This window comes from Nothobranchius furzeri, chromosome 8 (assembly GCF_043380555.1).
Source record: "Nothobranchius furzeri strain GRZ-AD chromosome 8, NfurGRZ-RIMD1, whole genome shotgun sequence".
In the NCBI taxonomy this organism is placed as follows: Eukaryota; Metazoa; Chordata; class Actinopteri; order Cyprinodontiformes; family Nothobranchiidae; genus Nothobranchius; species Nothobranchius furzeri.
The window spans coordinates 38,409,648-38,428,935 of record NC_091748.1 but is presented as its reverse complement, the minus strand read 5'-3'; the positions used below and the strand labels follow the sequence as shown (position 1 = coordinate 38,428,935).

Sequence of the window (19,288 nt, the reverse complement as noted above, 5' to 3'; positions counted from 1 at the left end):
GATTAATGCATGTGCCTTAGCTCACTAGTTTTTGATTCCAGCTCTGACTCAACATCTGTCAGTTCACTGCATTTGTCCCTGTATCTCTTCCTTAGAGTATTAGATTTTGTTATCATTTGTGCCATGAGCATGCTCGGTTTGTTTTCTGCCTGTTCAGCTGGTTGATCAGCATCTTTCTGAAGGCTGACACACACCACCCTTAATATCTCCTTTTTCTTTTTCAGCTGTTCTAGCTCATCTTCCAATGCTTTTCTCTTAAGTCCACACCTGGCACCCTCTCTCTTTAACATACTCTCTTTAAGTTTTGGCTATACTTCAATAGCTCTCTCTCCAACAGGAAGATTTTCCACCCATTTGTGTCCACAGAATGGGAGTGGAAAAAGAGATGAGCCTGTACGTTCTGTAAAATCTTCTCTTCTTGCAGGGACATTGTGAAAAAGAAAGTTGCTCTTAACAGTTTCTCAATATTCCATGTACTGTAGAGAAGCCAGTCTTGAATGAATTGTGCAGAGTGTGCGGTCCACAGCTTCCAACATTAATTAATTGGCGGCCTCCATGTAGTTCAGCATGCTCTTGCTGGAAATCATTTAAAAACTTCAAGTTCACATTTGGCCCATCCATACTGATCGAAAGGAGGTTCTTCGTGTCTAGCAGACACACACAATCCTATGAATACAATAAAATAAATTTTATTATTTGATATGAAAAAGAAAACCTGAAAACACCAACACCAACATGTTAGATTTGAAATGTGCTAATAGTAATTTCAAAATAAGCTTATTAAAACTATCTAAAAGCAAAAAACCTCAACAAAATGAACACATCTTGTCTCTTTAATTCATTGGAATACCACTTCATAAACAAAAAGTACAAATATACTCACTTTGAAATGGTGCAGCAAATCTTTAGCCTTTGAATGTCCCATAAACTGAGATCCAAGATAACGTGACTGGACAGCACCAGCCTCCCAAAATCGAATATGGACGTCTAGTTGTTTATTTTTTGTGGACAGGATGAAGCTTTCATCAAACATCAGCACAAATGGTCCAGCATTGGTAGCTGCAGAAATCAGTTCTTTTTTTATATGTGGGGCGAGTCCAAACTTTAAAATGTAGCTTGTCTTGTCCTTTCCACAGGTGAAAGATTTAGCTATTTCAGAATCCGAAAACATTGCCTGGAACAACTCCGAAACACCTTCATTGGATGCATAGGAGTGGTGCTGCACGGCAGTGTACAGACACCAGAGCACCTCTGCCTGAAGCACCGCAGGCGATCCAAACAATTTTTGAAGCGTGCTTGATGTTCCGACGGCAGGGTTCGCAGCTGCAGTTGTGCTGCTTTTTGTGGTCGTGGTAGTTACAGAAGATGTCGCGTTGCTAGTTACAGAAAAGTAACTAGTCACGGTTAGCTGCTGTCTGCCTTTTACGGCTGCTTTGTGGTTGTCCGACTGCATGTGCGATTTCACAGCGTTCACACCCATTGTACCAAGTTTAATACAACCAGCTCAGTGGCCTAGTGGTAGAGTGTCCACCCTGAGACTGGGAGATCAGGGTTCGATTCCTGGTCGGGTCATATCAAAGACTGAAAAAATGGGACCCAATGCCTCCCTGCTTGACACTCAGCATTAAGGGGTTGGATTGGGGGGTTAAACCACCAAATAGTTCCCGAGCGCGGCCGTGTCTGCAGCTCACCGCTCCCCCAGGGGATGAGTCAAATGCGGAGAACAAATTTCGCACACACATCAGTGTGTGTGACAACTAATGGAACTATAACTTTAATTTTTTTTTCTTTTACAAACAGTACAAAATCCTTCTCCATCTTGACCATTAACGGGCTGCAGACATACCTTGAATTTATCGTTTTCCAACCACTTTTGCTGGAATTTGCATTTCCCCGTTTTCCAAACGTTTACTCCTCACGATCCAGCTTCTTGTCGAACATCCGGTTTTATGACAATTCAACAATAAACCGGTTGGAACAGAAGTAATAATCGAAATGGTTCTGCCAGCGTGTTGACTCAAACATACGTTTCATACAATTTCACAACAAATCACAATAAAGACAAAAAAATTAAAATTATTTAAGAATATTTCTTGAAAAAATGTAATGCCACTGACAATCTAATTTAATGCTTTTTAATGCCATTTAAGGCCTTAATTTTAGAAAATTTCATTTAATGACTTTTAATGCTTTTTAATGCCCTGCAGAAACCCTGAAAAACATTTAAAAAGTTTAAAAGCCCTTCTTCAAAAGTGGCTGTAAGACGTTTGAGACAGTCGAGTAGAATTTACATTGGAGATTGTTTTACACACGATGGAGAGATTTTCGTGATCTACACGCCCTGAAAACGGATGAAGAGTTGGCAAAGTATCTTTTGGGCTTGGGCACGTTCAACACATGTCTTAAGACTATGGGGGGCACTTAATGCGTTGTGATTTATTATCGTGATTCTTCAGTTAAGCAATGTTGATTTTATATGTATGTATATATATATATATATATATATATATATATATATATATAGTTTTTTTTGTGTTTTTTTCATCAAGTTGACGCAGTGATAGGTAGATTTGTATTGTTGTTGTGTCCCTTTTTTGTGTCCTTTTGTTTTTTTTTTGTCTTTTTCTGCAGGTTTAGAAGCAGACTCTTGTTCATTGTTTATTTTTGTGGAACCCCCCCCCCCCCCCCCCTCCTCTCTCGCCACCTTTTCTCTTCCTTTCTCTTTCACCTCTGTCTCCGTGTCTGGTCGGAATTACAAAGCATTCAACAACAATAACAATAAACTTTTAAGTATCAGGCGTGACATTAAAAGCCAACGCTTTGATGCTCCACCTGAGAATAAATCTGTAAGGCTTGTCACCAGCATTCAGACATCAATTCTGCTTGCTTCACAGCCAGACAGGACACGGTAAAAAAAAAAAAAGTATCTTTTGGACAGGTAAGTTATTTATTGTTTTTCGGATAAATTTACTTATAATCTTTCTTTCACTGAAAGAAGTAATAGAGCAAACAAGCTTTGTATGCTTTGTGTCCTATTGGCTAATGTAGCATTAGCTTGAATGCTAAGTCGACATGAATCGATGCTAGTCGAACTAGTTATGCTATATTTGGAAGAAGTTTGAGTAACGAAAGGGGATTTTAGTTTTTTTTATATGGGAGCTAATGATTAGTGTGGCGTTTAACTATAGGCCATATCAGTGTATTGTTTTAAGCTCTTGTTTATAACTTCCCCATTAGCGGGGTTCGGTTAGCATCTTGAATGCTGAATTAGATGTTTACACTTTCCTGAGCTGCGTGTTTGATTAAAATGAGTAATCAGCAGCTCATGTAGCACTTGTAGAAGTCTGAGGAGATGATTCAGCAGATAGAATTAGGTGTGATTGATGAGGAATGTATCCAAAACCTTACGTTTCCATTAGCACCGAAAGACATATTGCACTAACCTGGGTGGGCCACGTGTACAGATTATTGTCTGAGTTTGTGGTCTTACCTATGTGAAAACTCCATATTAAAATAAAAGTAATGATAATCAGCTCGTGCAAAAATCTGTGAAGGCTGGGGAGATATGTTTAGCTTGTGATCACTAATTTTTGGGCTTTGTTTTTTACAGTCATCAGTCCAAATATGAAGCATCAACATCTACACCATTGAAACGCCAACTGTTTATTTCTCCAACACCAGTGCCAGCTCTGTCTAGCATTCATGGAGAGTCATCTGAAAGGTAAATAGCTGCGTAAAAACCTCTACCAGGAATATTATAATTTTGCCTCTGTTTGTTTTAAGTTAGTGGTGGATTATTTTGAAAAAATTCTAGAAATGGTATAACGAATGACTATAAAAAATGTATAGAAATAAATAGTAAAACTACATTTTATATAGCGACTCTCAAGATAAAACTCTTGAGGCACTTCACAACAAAATTAAACATATTTTAAAAAATTATATTTTTATGTCAACGTTTATGAGAAAAAAATAACACAATTGTGTTTTTAAAATGTAAAGAGAGAGACAGGAAATTATTTGTAAAGAAGGAATTCAGTGGATACAGAGAAATGCGTAATAAGTAGAGGGAGAAAAATAAGGAGAGGGTGATGATGACGGCCAATAGACGAGGTCTATTAGCTTCAAAATGATAAAATATGTATTGATTCTAATCATATTCTTGTGCTTGTATTTTATTTTCATAGCTATGATTATTTGGAGGAGGTGATGGAACAAGGTGAAACTAAGAAACCATGATCGTCAACCAACGTTTGACAAGCAAGAAAGGTCTTCCTCGACGCTACAAGCTAAGGCCTGAGGATCCAAGGCGTTACGGTTTGCTGTCCGGAGTCCCTGCACCATCAACAGAGGAACTTCTACAACACCTACGGACTTGCGGTGATGGTAAAATAAAACATTATCTGTCTTACATCTTCCACGCAATAGTCCATTGCTAATCGAGTTTATTTTTTATTTACAGGTAAAACTTTGCCACAGACATAGGTGTTGGGGGAGGCAAGAGAAAACCCAAAACCTTATTTATTTTTGTTTCCTGTGTTTTATTTATTTATTTATTTTAAATAAAGATATATTTTGGGGAAATAAGGACTAATAATTTAAAAATGTATGCAAAATGCTGGAGGTAGACATAAGTTTTTGTTGTTGTGCAGGAGTTTTAAAATTTATGGTATTTTTACAAATGCAACAGAGAGTTATGCTTTAGAACACTTTATTAGAGCATTAAACAAAAAATATATATAAAAAAAACTTATGTAAAATATCAAATATATACATTTATTTACAATCGTCTTGGAATAAAACCAGTGTAGTTTCCATTGGGGTCAGGGAATTTTTCCCTTATCCTCCAGACAACACAGCTTGGGATTACTACTCTGCGTCCTCCACCAGGTTTTCCATGCTGCCATGCTCCAAATTGTCTGTAAGCTGCATGGCGGAACTGTCTGTTGTCCTCACCAGGGTCCGGGTCATCATAAACTGCTCGAAACTCATTCCACAATGTTCTGGCCAGGCGAAGAACACCATTTTGCAAAATAGACTCCTCCATGTGTGGTACAGTTGAAATACATGTCTGGGGAGGCTTTTGGCAGCATTTCTTTTCCAAATCAGTTGGCATATCTCTGCAGTGGGAGCATACACACCATGAAGGTTGATTGGAGGTGTTGTGGCATTTGGACCAGAGAGGTGTTGGTCTTTCTTCTGTTAGACCAAGCACGGGTACGGAGAAGATGGAGTTAAACACCTTTTGAGTTGGCAGAATGTGGAGACAAATGATCAGAAGTCCAGTCACTGTTTTCACCGCTCATGAGGGGGAGAGCCTTTGCAACATACAGCAGGTCCCGCGACCTGCTCCCGTCAGTTGCTTCGGACAGACTCTCCCCGTTCTGCTGAAATGGCTGATTTTTATTGAAGAGTACAGGAATGTAACATACGCAGTTTGCCATGTACATACGTCAATGATCATGACAGGTGAATATAACAGCCTTGTTAGCAGACAGTTTAATACATCACTAGAACATGCATCCTTGAGATTACCAGGAACATCCTGATACATTCATGACAGGAGAAGATACATTCACTGGTACCGAGAGGCACTGAGTGGAGATGGAATGTGCACACTCCCTTCTCTGGTGCAGGAGAAGATATACAGCTATTAATCTTTGTGTAGAGGCCTTGAGCATCCTTGGTAACCGGTACAAGAAGAGACTGCAATGTCTCACTCCCTTTTGGAGTTCCTGCAGCTGTTTTTAGAGCTTGTGCAGGAGAGAAACACAGAGAGGCCTTTGATATTATAACATGATCCCATAATGAAAAGAGTAGCATGTAACAATGAATAATAAAAGAGCTTATATGAGAGTTACATATATTTTCAATCCCCCTTTTGAACTATTTTAAGAGTTCAACAAAGATGTAGGAAATCAAAACAACAACACCAAATTTCATCAAAAAGAATCTAATAAGCAAAGTTTTAAAATACAAATACAAACAATCAATCAGATTACATTTTCTCATATTTCTAGCAGTAAACTAATACAAAAAACATGATCATATATTTAACTGAACATGTTACAACATGAATGGATCGCATGCTCACCGTATGAGGGCGAAAAACCCTAATTATCGTACGTCAAATAGGGAAAATTCCCCCATGTCCCCCCATTTTGGGGCGAACGCCTTTTGGCACAGAGTGGGCATGCCTAGGACATCAATGATCAAAAAATAAAAACAACACAATCAAAAAACTCATAGAAATGAACAGGTGAAGGGATTGTTACATAAATCACTGAACATTCTCACACTCTAACATCATCTTCTTCATCATGAGAGTCATCACTGTCATCAGAGGGTTCCCCTCCCAAATAGATGTTAGGATTGGCTAGTAACAAGGGCATCTGGATAATTGGGTCAGCAGGTGGAGGAGAGATGGCAATAGTTATCAATCTCTGGACTAATTGCCTAAGACAGGGGATACAGCAGCAGCCGCAAGTAACAAGAATGGCAGCGAAGACAGACATGGACACCAGGACGGAGGAAACGAGGGATTTGTATTTACCAAATACATCAAGCCAAGAGTCCCACATGGAGGTGTCTACACCAGAGTGGGATTTCATTTTTTCTGTCAAAGAGCGGAGGCCGTCTAAGGCCTTAGTTAAGCTACCGTCCGAGGCCGTATTGTTGGGGATGTTGGTGCTAGCGGGGTATCCTTAGGGGATGTAGGGGGTGAGGGTGGCAAGGGGAGGTCATTACAGAGGAACAAAATAGCCAATGGGATACATAGCAGGATAACAGTGAGAAGTAGGATCAGGAGACGCTGCCTGCACGTGAGGATGGGAGGGAATGGCCAGGACATAATTAGACTTATGAAGGTGTTAATTTAAGAAATTGTATGGGTTGTAGCTGCTGTAATCAGTACCAGAGAACGCGCTATAAGCTAAAATTGCTATTGTTACCAAATCCTCTAAATCAGAGAAATCGCGAAATTATCTGTCGTTCCACAACCCCAACCTACTGTCCCTGTATGCCAACCGGTTCAGCTTACTTGGATACCAGACTAATGTAAAGGATTCTTGTTGAATTATGTTACCCTCAGAATCTTCTTCTGGCCAGGACAAGTGAGTGATCAATATGTACATTAAGTTGTAGAAATGCAATGAGCACAAACATATATCTAATACTAAACAGGTAAATGAATAATAATATAAAATGAGTAGAGGGTGTAAAATATAACCCTTGTAAGGTAAATGAGGGTGTCAAATATAACCCTTGTAGAATGTTCATAGGGTGGTTACTTCTTCCCCCTGTTGAGGTCCCTTCACTGGCTCCAGGCAGCTGCAGGGGGTGATGATATCACAATTCTCGTCCTGCAGGATGTGGTGGTAGCTTGGCACGCTACCTCGTCCCGCAGAATTGGTAGCTTTGCACGCTATTGCAGTCAGCTCAGCTACTTCTCTTCCTGGTTTTAGTCTGTGATCCTTTTTTTTTTTTTTTTTTAGTTAGGCAGATGTCAGCGTCAGCTACTTCTCTTCCTGGTTTTAGTCTGTGATCCTTTTTTTTTTTTTTTTTAGTTAGGCAGATGTCAGCTGCTTCTCGTCCTGGTCCTTGGGTACTTTTTCTGGTCAGGCAGATGTCGGCTGCTTCTCTTCCAGGTTAGGCTCCTCCCGTCCAGCCGGACAGCGTGTGACGTCCTCTCCGTGATCCTGTATGGCCCGGTCCACCTTGGTTCCGTCCACTTTCTTTTGGTGACCTTCAGCAGGACCCAGACGACGCCTGGCACCGAAGGCGAAGTATCTTCATGTGTGGTTTTGGTCCAATGAAGGCTTTCTCGGCTTGTGCAGTCCAATTGATCTTGGCAGATAGTTGGTAGGAAGATTCACACTCTGGCCGGACCAGAAGTTCCCCGAACCGATCGCCTAGGGATTAAAGGTTATGCACAAAAATGTCCTAGCTCTTACTGACCCTAGCCTCTGATACTTTCAACATCAGACACATACAGTTAGAAACAGCAAGCGCAATTAAAGGTACAGTGACATCACGACATGGACACACACAGACACACAAACACATAGTACACATGCACATACACAGAGAGAGAGGGAGAGAGTAAGAATGTGTGTGGGAGAAAGAAATGAGTGGGATCCACTTTGCCACCAGCATCTCCACCTGTGTCACAGAGAAAAAAATTACAAAGACATTAAAACACAAAGCAAACAACAATAATTCAATGAGTATAAATGATCAAACTAAAATATACAACCATGCATGGGTTTTATAACAGTTCCGGCAACACTGGAGAGGAAGCCTTGTACAATGAATTCTTAAGATGTCCTTCATCAATTAGAGGTTATAGCCAAATTGTTTCAGGATCCTGAATTTGAATTTGAATTGGTCAATTTACTCAGAATAGCCCAATGGCTTTGTTGATGTTTCTCAAGGCTCGGCCATGCCCATATAGATAAATAAACAAACAAACAAGACAAACACAGTCAAACACACGGTCCATACACGTCTCTGTGCCCTCACACACCAAGCAAATGTCAGACTGAAGCGAAAGTGTGAAAACACTTAACCTAACGCTAAATCAGTGGAAAGAAAAAAATAAGACCTAAAGCGTGTGATCAAATTAATCCAACAAAACTTCCCATAACTGCTGTTCTAAACTCACGTTGCGATGTGATCTCTTCAATTAGAAATTAGGACAACCACTTTACTATCAATTTCACAAAATAGTTTCAGGTTGTCCCTTACCTAAACTACCTGTCTTTCTTACCTTCTTTCTTTCTTTCTTTCTTTCTTTTTTAAGAACACTACTCGCACAAGAAATCCTAAGAATTAATTCACTACTTAAGGTTAATTCATAAATAACGAAACTGCAGTTACAGGTTTGTTTGTGCATAGTATTGGTAATCAGCAGTTTTTTTCCTTATCTCCTCATCTAGAAGTGTGTTTCTGTGCTACTCCTCCATCTATAACACAAGTTAGTATCATCCTTAAAGCATCTGAAATTAAGCTGCATTGCTAAATCAATAACGTGATTTGTGCTAAGAAATACTCCCCTATCCTCTTCCTTTTTCCAGTGGCACTGAATGACAGATTTTAGATCAATTTAACGTTTTATTACTATTACGTTTCATTTAATTAATTTTGCTTTTTCTCTCTTATTTTTATCTATTTATTTATTTATGTTATTTACTTATTTATCATGCCATCCTGTGACGATAATCTTAAAGACTTTTTAGCCAATTGTCGTCAAAAAGGCCAATTAAAATATTATGTTAAAGATTTCACAAGATAAAAATGTGAACATAATTTTTATCGAATGAGGGGTACCATTATTCAATATTTTTGTAACATTATTTTCTACGTTAGAACTTACAGCTGATAGAAAAATATAGGATCAGCTAGGTTTGGCTAGATCTGTTGGGAAACTCAACGGAGCTGAAACAACACTGTTGTCTCGGATGAGATGTTCCATGAATCATTTAGTCAGCTGAATGCCAAATTATTCATTTAATGTTTATTTTTATTCAATGAATGGAATGGGATGGAACGTTACTATAAACTGTCCGGAAATTTGCGCATGTTTGCTCGAAGGAGAAAACTGTTGAAGCCTAAAGCGTTCTCCTAGACTTATAAATAGACACCGTTTCCTTAACCAATGAAAATAAGTGATGACGCTGATGTATTCCGTTTTGAAAAGGAAATAAGGCTTTACTGCATGTCCGCTGCAGCTGAGAATCCTAAAACAATAAAGATTATATTGACGTCCAATGGTGAGTTGGGCTGAAATCCAGGTTACTAATCCTATTATTTATTTATTTATTGATATTATTATTATCTTTTTTTTTTTAGGCTAACTTTCTCAGTTAACTATGTTCTACAGTAGTTTAGTAAATTTTCCACAGTTCTGACATTTCATCAATTCAACTGGTTGTTGCCAAAAAGCCTTGTTCATTACCTGACTGCAGCAAGCACTCTTTTACTGGGTGTAACCATAGGAAACAGTCTCTTTTGAGCCTCTCTTTGTAAGTCCAGGATGACCACCGTCATTGATTAAAGTTCACATGTTAGCACACATGCTCCCCCTTTTGTACTTTGTTTCATCAGCAGCAGGGCAAATAAGTTTCTGCCTCTTTGTCCATCTTGTAGTGCTCCCCGTCTTGATGTTATAAGTCACAGCTTTTGGTGAGGGCTTCCAGGTTCTCTTTGTATAGAAGTCAGAGCCAAACATTCTTTGCAGCTGGTTGTGACAGGCCCACCCAGTAAAGTTCATGCCCGCCACAATGCACAGCAAACGTTTTCCTTAAATATGTTGATTGGGTTGAAATGACAGAACTTTCTCTTTTTACAAATCAAAATCAACGATGGTTTCTAATAATTAGTCAACTTTATTGACTCAAAGGTAAATCTAGACTACTTCCTATGCACAATTTGTTCTGAATCATCAAATCAGTTCTACACAGGTTTTAAACATTAGGCACAATCTATCCCAAATGCAAGATCCCTCCTTTCATTTTTTATTTATCTATTTTTATTTTAGGAAAATAACTACCAGTTTTTAACTCAAAACAGCCTGGTACAGTTTCTAGCCAGGTTACAGGAAATAATACTTAGTTTATCTGTTTTTTCATTATTCAGCGTCCCAAAATCCAGCCATTAACGTTAATGGTTCTTAAAGTTGAGGCAAGACAATTATTGGATTTTGTTTTATAGCAAGATTTAACAAATATTTTGTTTCTTGACTGATTATTTGTTAATTTTATGGTTTTCATAAAGATGATCCTGAGAAGTTCAGAGCTGCTTCTCGCAGCACCCTGTGCTATTTTTAGACTATGGGATTCTTGTGTGTAAAAGTGGGTGGAGTCAGGTCCCCAGGCTGAAACTCCAGTCATTCTCACTAGATCTGTCCGAGAGGAAGGATCTCCTGAATACCCTAACCAGGAGCCTTAAGGTACGTCCAAAACACCAAAAAATATCCTTTCTAAAGTCACAAATTGCTTAAAACTGCATGTTACACAGAAAAACAGAGAGAGCGAGGGAGTCCAGCTGACTCCACGGCCCATAATCAGACAAAATACTTCCTTTATAACCACAACCATGCAACTTTTGTATTTTAAAGGATTTACTTGTCATCACACTAACGATAAATTCTTTTTCTATTGTTTCCACAGTCTCTTGAACTAAATAACCGTCTAGCAAAAACATGGACCGCACCGTTTCTCAAGCAGCTGCTCCCTCTATTAAAAACTGAGTCATTCAGAAGATCCAGCGAAAGCAGCATTTACTTCTCATGCAAGAAGACACGCATCCACTCATTCACAAGGCACAGAGACATTCTTTGTTTGTCACAGTCTTTTTTTTTTTTTAAAGTAAGTCAGACCGTCACTTATTTATTCTCTCTCTCTCTATATATATATATAATATTTTAAGCACAGAATTTATTTAACACTGCACTGGTTATTTTCAGAATTTAATGCTTACTATGCTTTTAAGCAGGCCTTATGTAACATTAGAGCAAATCCAATTGCAATTTTTTTGAGAGCGCTCTGAGGAATAGTTTATATATTTATTTTCTGCAGATCTGTTTTGATTTTACTGTTTAGCAGCTACCTGACTTTATGTATATGTATATCCATATATTTCTGAAATAAAGCTGTCATATACAACCTTACTTGCATTTCTTATTGGTTTTTTTTTTATCTCCAGGCCACTTAACCCCCAGATCGGGGTCACTCACATGCTGCACCGCACACAAATGATTATCACGCTTCTACACTACATATGTATATATATGTATACACATATACATACATACACACATACATATACATATGTTGCTTTAAAAACCTTTTATTTATTAACTTATGGTGTTCTGTTCAAAGACTGATCAGAACAGGGTTGCAGAATTTGAATTTTGCGTAGCTCCAAACATTAATTTTAGCACTGCAGTGTAATTTACATATAAGAGTTGCAACTTTTTAAAGCTCTCATTTATCTTATTTATTTATTTTCTGGTACCGCATCAGGCCTTCACACACACACCCAGCGCTGTACACACACACGCACACACGGAGCTCCCAAAACTCTGCTCTGCATTCTGCACTCTCCTAGTGCTGCACTTTCAATCCAGAGCCGTAAGCAGCCTTTTGCTGCGCCTCACACACACAGGCTGAACTCAGCTTACACACACAGTGAAGCTTGTCTACAGCTGTGCCTTTTTCTCTCGATTCTGCAGCCTTCACTTCCCAAATCTTGCTCCAGTTACCTCTACTGTTAACATCTACCCCTTTTTCCTTCATCGCCTTTTCTGCTGACTTTCTCAATAAAACCTTATTTCTCATGGCTTCAACTGGGCTGCTTGTCATATTTAAAACATTGCTTATTTTATGCAAAAACAGTTACCTTAGAACATTTTTCTCATCTCATACAAAAGGTCCTCGACCTTTAAAATCTAGGGAGCTCTCTTTAGCCTCCCCTGCCCTTAACCCGAACCAGGTCCTCGACCTGTGCTTTAGGGAGCTCTCTTTAGCCTCCCAGGGCCTCAACACAAACCAGGTCCTCGACCTGTGGACTTTTAGGGTTCCCACACCTATGGACTCTTCGCCAAGCTCTTATATAACCTCGTTATATTTCTATTCACTCGTCAGCAAATAGTGTGGTCAGCCACGACCTGGAAAATGGAATTTAGGGCTTCTCTAATAACCCTGGGCCTCCAACCCTTCTTCTGTACTATTTCCTTATCTCATTTATCATTAAACCATTGTAAAATCCTTATCTTATTTCACCATTAAACCATTACAAAAATCTCTTATCTCTTCTGCACTTGTCTCCACTTTCTTCTCCAACTATTATTTTTAGGACCACAGCTACTATGATTCTGGACACAAAGGCTTTGGATAAATCCAATGAGCAGTTTTTAGAAATAAGGTTCTGCTCACCTTGTTTTCCACCGCGGTGTTCTGTGCCAAGATCGTTCACTGGGTCGGTTGGTCAAATTGTCCTCCAAAAACTCCTTTTTCTTCAAAAAGAAAAAATCCTGTTCGTGACGCCAAATTTGTTGGTCTTTCTTCTGTTAGACCAAGCACGGGTACGGAGAAGATGGAGTTAAACACCTTTTGAGTTGGCAGAATGTGGAGACAAATGATCAGAAGTCCAGTCACTGTTTTCACCGCTCATGAGGGGGAGAGCCTTTGCAACATACAGCAGGTCCCGCGACCTGCTCCCGTCAGTTGCTTCGGACAGACTCTCCCCGTTCTGCTGAAATGGCTGATTTTTATTGAAGAGTACAGGAATGTAACATACGCAGTTTGCCATGTACATACGTCAATGATCATGACAGGTGAAAATAACAGCCTTGTTAGCAGACAGTTTAATACATCACTAGAACATGCATCCTTGAGATTACCAGGAACATCCTGATACATTCATGACAGGAGAAGATACATTCACTGGTACCGAGAGGCACTGAGTGGAGATGGAATGTGCACACTCCCTTCTCTGGTGCAGGAGAAGATATACAGCTATTAATCTTTGTGTAGAGGCCTTGAGCATCCTTGGTAACCGGTACAAGAAGAGACTGCAATGTCTCACTCCCTTTTGGAGTTCCTGCAGCTGTTTTTAGAGCTTGTGCAGGAGAGAAACACAGAGAGGCCTTTGATATTATAACATAATCCCATAATGAAAAGAGTAGCATGTAACAATGAATAATAAAAGAGCTTATATGAGAGTTACATATATTTTCAGAGGGCAAGTACATCAAAGAGAACACCAGGGTCTCTGTCCAGCACCATGGTAAGGATGTCAATAGCCTGCTGAGGGTTCAGGTTCTGTATGTGTTGCTACAAAAGTGGAAAGAGATGCTACAGCAACAGTTTTTAGGATAATTTAGTGTAATTTTGTTATGCTTACACGTTCAAAGTCTATTCGCTCGGAACGAAGATTCCGAACTCGAGAGAGATCTTCATCTCCAAGGTCCACAGCTGAGTGTCTCGCACTTCTTCGGCCTCTGGATGCACCGCGGCCTCTAGACGCACCACGGCTTTGAGATGATGGTGGGCATCTCCTTTTTGCACCACGTCTTGAGGATGCAATGGGATGTTCAAACTCTTCCTCAGAGGATTCCTCAATCACTGAACTCTAAATTGTATTAGAATAAAAAAATTACACTATTATAAAAAGTACTCTTGCATATTAATCAATTTTGACACAGATCAGGTTTACATCTAGTCAAAATTTGGGCTAAACCAACAATAAACAGAAACCCTATGAAAACAAACATGATTATAGGAGGACTACACAGAATGCAGTGTTTATTCATGATTTCTACATAAATTATATGCTTTGATATATTCATCCCATCTTGAATGGCAAAGCAATTAAAAATAAGCTAATTACTCGTAATAAATGCTAACAATTTGATAGGATTAATTTTATTTACAATATAGATTGTCAACTGTTACTGGTATTTTAAAATATATTTATAGATATTCTTTATAAAATGCCTTTTGTAAACAGTGTGTTTAACGTGCTGATTAAAAACAACTTTCTTACCTCAGAAAACTCCATTGCTAACACTAGCTCAGCTCTATTACGAAGAAGCAATGCTGCTCTGGTGTTGACTCGGCTTTTCCTGCGCATGCACATTGGGAGGCGTGGCTTTCGGCTCTCAGGAAGGGCGGGGGAGTGAGCAATAGCCGGTCGAATTTAAAAATCTCCTCCTCCTCACCCTGACGGCGTCATTTTACGGAGCGTGCCTTTAAGTTCACTTTAAGTTGTCATGTACTTGTGTGCACCAGCGCTTTATCATATTCATAGTGTTTGCTCTCTTTGATGATATAGCTGCTTTTCAAGTATTGCAAGTCGCCCTATTGCCATCCATAATCGTAGAGTATAACCAAACTTTCAAGTATCACTTAAGCCCCATGCTTCCTCTCATAAGCTGATATCGTGGTGTGATGAAATATGTTTAATTGAGGGTGTTTCTGTATATAAATGACTGCATATATGTATGTGTATATATATGTATATATACATATATATATATATACATATATATATATATATATATATATATATATATATATATATATATATGCAGGGCACATGGTCAGGGACTGAGTATCTGACTAAATGAAACATAATTAGTTTTTTAACTAGTTTGAGTTTCAAAACAGAAATTTCACTTTGTTGCTTTTACCTTTTTTTTACAATATTAATGTATTGAAATACTGATAAATAAACTTGTGAATACAATGCATGTTACTTTAGTAAGCGTAGCATTTTCATTAACATAGTAAGCATATTCATTAAGGATGAGCCGGATACTCGTTTCAGATTAGTATCCGGTACGGATAAAGCATTTTTGACGAATATGAGCATGAAACGAGTAAACCAAGTAAATATCTGTAATCGTGCTGAAGGAAAATCCTCATTGGGTAACTGACTCTTCACGCTATGTGATTGGCCAATCACATAGAGCGCCCGCCCCTCCCTACACGCAACTCTCTAGCCGGCCGGGAGCGCAGTCCGTCCAGTTCATCCACGCACACACACACAGACAGTAACGGATCTCTCTGTGATTGCTTCACTGTTGCTCACGTTTCTTCTGTTTTCCCTAGGTTTTCTTCAGCTCGCCTCTTTTTCGGTTGAGTATTTAAAGTTACTTTTTTCGTAACTTACATGGTGTATTTGACAAGACAGAGCTGACGTGCTGCATCACTCACTACCTCCGCTCCGGTCGGGTTTTTTAAATTATTTTTAACTCCATCTCTCTCCCTCTCTATCTCTCTCAGACACACACACCTTAATCAACATTGTTTTGTTTAACTTTGTGTGGGGCAAAATGCCAAGAACGTTAAGAAAAAAATCAGTTTAATCAAATTAAAATAAAAAAATATATACATAAAGTTGTGTCTGGTTCTAGCATTTCATATTTCCTAGTTCCTACCGCATGAGTTCAGATGTATTTATCCATGCACTTAAATATTAATGTTCTGATTTTATTGAAACACTTGTTCTGTAATAGTTTCTTTACTATTGTGATCAAAACTATTTAATGTCATTTCTGAGGCTGCTCTGTAAATAGTTTTCAAATAAACAACACACATATCAACTTTTGATCATTCCATATCAATTTCAGACTTAAAATAATATATTGATGTAAACCACACCCACTTCCAGTTAAATAACGCCCACTTCCGGCTTATGCCATGCCCATTCCGAGTACAGATACAGATAAAGATAATTTAGTTGGTTGAACAGATACAGATACAGATAGTGGTGTACTCGCTCATCCCTAATATTCACACATGAAAAGTATCAATGTCAATAAATCATATGGTGGTATCTCTTCTGTATTTTCATTGTGTAAAAGTAGCTCATTGTCTCTATAGGCCCCCGGGTGGACCCAGGACACGTTGGAGGGGTTACATCTCCAATCTGGTCCGGGAATGCCTTGGGGTCCTGCCGGAGGAACTGGTGGAGGTGGCTGGGGAGAGGACGGTCTGGAGCTCCCTAGTTGGGATGCTGCCCCCGTGACCCGGACCCGGATAAGCGGAGGAAGACGACGACAACATTGTCTCTATAGCCCTATTTACAAGACTCACCATAATGGTAAATCAGCATAATATAACCACAACGGTGTGTTTTATAAACGCACTATGCCGACATGGCAATGCATGTATTTTGCGGCGTTCGTTCCACCTGGCTTGGCAGTAATATTGTGGTAATTGTCTGTATTATAAAAGGTGATTATGCCTTGGTGCAACAGAGGGAGGTGTCAGGATGACATGCCGTAAGTTTTGCTTTTTGAACAAAATCAGCTGAAACGATAAACTGGAGCGATGCAGTGCTCCAAGAGCTTCTTCCCGTAAGAGCTGAAGCACAGATCCACAGAGACTTCATAGGGACTGTGGGGGCAGACACCTTTAGGAGTAGCTTGTTAAACAAACTTAATGAGCATGGCTTTGTCTGCCCCCATACCCCCTTTCTGCCACCATTGCCTAATATTTTGCAAAAAAGACATGATTGCGCCACATTACCACCATGTGACCACTTATAAATAAGCTAAGTCTCCCTGATGCCGCCATGGCATTGCGGCAAATTAACAACATTGTTTTGTTAAAACGGCTCAAAAGGCTAGAGACCCCTGCTTAATATAGTTAAAAAGGTGAGGTGGGATAAATCTACCTTTTCCTTTTCAAGCACTTGTTTTTTATTTCACTATTTTACTGTTCTATCTGTCGCCTATATTCCTGCATCTCTTCTCAGTCTTCCAGAAAAACTGATACAAAAACTGCCTGGCTTTCCCACTTTTTCACCTCAACAGCTACTTTTGAACTAAGCAGACCAAAAGGATCTAGTGAGCATGAAAACCGTAAGAAATGTGAAGTCACCAGAGCAGGTTTTGAGCTCCGCTGCAGCAGAGTGTTTCAAACACAAATAAAAAACAGAAAGTACCAGAGAATATGAGTGAACATGAACGGTTGTATGTTAATTATTTTCTTTTGGTGATGTGACTTTGAGAATGTTACTGTGGCCCTGCTCAGCCCCAGCTGCGTGGAGCGCATGAACAATCAGTGCTCTTGTTGGTCCTGAAAGACCAAGACAGGTTCAGAGCGATTGGAGAAAAAGATGTCTGCTTCTGAGTTGATGTTGGAGTAAAAAAAACTGTCAAAATAAGATTCACCGCTGCAGACGGAGAACACGCAGCTCTCATGGTCACCCCCACCACCTTCACCACTGTGAATAGTACAGTCCCCACTGACCACCCCTCCCCCTCCATTGCTATCTCAGTGAAAGAAGAGGATGTGCTTAGGGTTTTCCGTAAGAAAACCCTCAGAAATCCCCGGGCCCGGACGGTGTCTCCCCCGCAACCCTGAGACACTGCGCAGAGGTACTGTCTCCAATCTTCATGGACATCTTTGCCATCTCCTTGGAGACCTGCCATGTTCCAGCCTGCTTTAAGCTGTCCACCATTGTTCCTGTGCCTAAGAAACCCCATGTCACTGAGCTGAATGATTATAGGCCTGTGGCGCTGACGTCTGTAGTCATGAAGTCTTTTGAGCGCCTGGTCCTCCCTCATCTCAAGTCCTTCACCTTCCCCCTCCTGGACCCTCTGCAGTTCGCATACAGAGCCAATAGGTCTGTAGACGATGCCATCAACCTGGCCCTCCACTTCATCCTGCAGCACCTGGACTCCCCGGGAACCTACGCTAGGATCCTGTTTGTGGACTTCAGCTCTGCGTTCAACACCATCCTCCCTGCTCTGCTCCAGGACAAGCTCTCCATGCTCAACGTACCCAACTCTACCTGCAGGTGGATCACTGACTTCCTGACGGACCGAAGGCAGTGCGTGCGGCTGGGGAAGAATGTTTCCACCATTCAGACAATTAGCACAGGATCTCCACAGGGCTGTGTACTTTCTCCTCTGCTCTTCTTCCTGTACACAAACTGCTGCACCTCGAGCCGAGACTCGGTTAAACTGATCAAGTTTGCGGACGACACCACCCTCATCGGGCTCATCTCTGACGGTGATGAGTCCGCCTACAGGAGGGAGGTGGAATGGCTGGTGTACTGGTGCAGCAGCAACAACCTGGAGCTCAATGCTCAGAAGACAGTGGAGATCATTGTGGACTTCAGGAAAGTCACAGCCCCATCTCTCCCCCTCGTCCTGACGGACACCCCCGTCACCACTGTGGACTCCTTCCGCTTCCTCGGAACCACCATCACACATGACCTTAGGTGGGAGCCATCCATCAGCTCCCTGCTCAACAAGGCCCAGCAGAGGATGTACTTTCTGCGGCAGTTGAAAAAGGCCAAGCTGCCGGCCCAGACGATGGTGCAGTTTTACACGGCCATCATCGAGTCCATCCTCACCTCCTCCATCGCTGTGTGGTACGCTGGAGCCATGGTGAGGGACAAACATAGACTGCAGCGCATTGTGCGCTCTGCTGAGAAGGTGATTGGCTGCAGCCTTCCATCTCTCCAGGACCTGTACGTCTCCAGAACTCGGGGGCGTGCAGGTCGGATAGCAGCTGACCCTTCTCACCCGGGTCACAGACTTTTTGAGCCGCTTCCCTCAGGCAGGAGGTTACGGTCAATCCAGACCAGAACCTCTTGCCATAAGAACATCTTCTTTCCATCTGCCGTTAGACTTGTGAACAGCTTATAAACACACAACCATGCTCGTCTTCTGTACTTGACATAACGTCACGTTATCGGCCATGTTACCATTACCTGCCTTTTTTATAGCAAAGTTATAATGCTAGTTTATTATATTTTTTTCTACTTT

The 19,288-nt window shown here is 40.4% G+C and overlaps 1 long non-coding RNA gene across 1 annotated transcript; it reads left to right on the top strand.

Moving 5' to 3' along the window:
- Positions 1–2,716: 2,716 nt before the first annotated feature.
- LOC129155841 (uncharacterized) lies at positions 2,717–7,562 on the top strand. Its single transcript, XR_008560201.2, has 3 exons — positions 2,717–3,721; positions 4,188–4,386; positions 4,463–7,562. It is a non-coding gene; the product is annotated as an uncharacterized lncRNA (long non-coding RNA).
- Positions 7,563–19,288: the final 11,726 nt, after the last annotated feature.